Source organism: Austrofundulus limnaeus, unplaced genomic scaffold (assembly GCF_001266775.1).
Source record: "Austrofundulus limnaeus strain Quisiro unplaced genomic scaffold, Austrofundulus_limnaeus-1.0 Scaffold337, whole genome shotgun sequence".
In the NCBI taxonomy this organism is placed as follows: Eukaryota; Metazoa; Chordata; class Actinopteri; order Cyprinodontiformes; family Rivulidae; genus Austrofundulus; species Austrofundulus limnaeus.
In genome coordinates this window covers 414,829-416,059 of record NW_013952739.1, presented here as the reverse complement: position 1 = coordinate 416,059, position 1,231 = coordinate 414,829, and positions in this window count along the sequence as shown.

Sequence of the window (1,231 nt, the reverse complement as noted above, 5' to 3'; positions counted from 1 at the left end):
GTCTGTCCCTCTGTCTGTCCCTCCATCTGTCCCTCCATCTGTCCCTCTCTGTCTGTCCCTCTGTCTGTCCCTCCATCTGTCCCTCCATCTGTCCCTCCATCTGTCCCTCTGTCTCTGTCCCTCTGTCTGTCCCTCTGTCTGTCCCTCCATCTGTCCCTCCATCTGTCCCTGTCTCTGTCCCACCATCTCTGTCCCTCCATCTGTCCCTCCATCTGTCCCTCCGTCTCTGTCCCACCATCTGTCCCTGTCTCTGTCCCTCTGTCTCTGTCCCTCTGTCTCTGTCCCTCCATCTCTGTCCCTCCATCTGTCCCTCCATCTGTCCCTGTCTCTGTCCCTCCATCTGTCCCTGTCTCTGTCCCTCCATCTGTCCCTGTCTCTGTCCCTGTCTCTGTCCCTCCATCTGTCCCTGTCTCTGTCCCTCTGTCTCTGTCCCTCCATCTCTGTCCCTCCATCTGTCCCTCCATCTGTCCCTGTCTCTGTCCCTCTGTCTCTGTCCCACACATCTCTGTCCCTCCATCTGTCCCTCCATCTGTCCCTCCATCTGTCCCTCTGTCTCTGTCCCACACATCTCTGTCCCTCCATCTCTGTCCCTCCATCTGTCCCTCTGTCTCTGTCCCTCCATCTCTGTCCCTCCATCTCTGTCCCTCCATCTGTCCCTCTGTCTCTGTCCCTCCATCTCTGTCCCTCCATCTCTGTCCCTCCATCTGTCCCTCTGTCTCTGTCCCTCCATCTCTCCCTCTGTCTCTGTCCCTCTGTCTCTGTCGCTCCATCTCTGTCCCTCTGTCTCTGTCCCTCTGTCTCTGTCCCTCCATCTCTGTCCCTCTGTCTCTGGCCCTCCATCTCTGTCCCTCTGTCTCTGTCCCTCCATCTCTGTCCCTCCATCTCTGTCCCTCCATCTGTCCCTCTGTCTCTGTCCCTCTGTCTCTGTCCCTCCATCTCTGTCCCTCTGTCTCTGTCCCTCTGTCTCTGTCCCTCTGTCTCTGTCCCTCTGTCTCTGTCCCTCTGTCTCTGGCCCTCCATCTCTGCCCCTCCATCTCTGTCCCTCTGTCTCTGTCCCTCTGTCTCTGTCCCTCTGTCTCTGTCCCTCCATCTCTGTCCCTCTGTCTCTGGCCCTCCATCTCTGCCCCTCCATCTCTGTCCCTCTGTCTCTGTCCCTCTGTCTCTGTCCCTCTGTCTCTGTCCCTCTGTCTCTGTCCCTCTGTCTCTGTCCCTCTGTCTCTCTCTCTCTGTC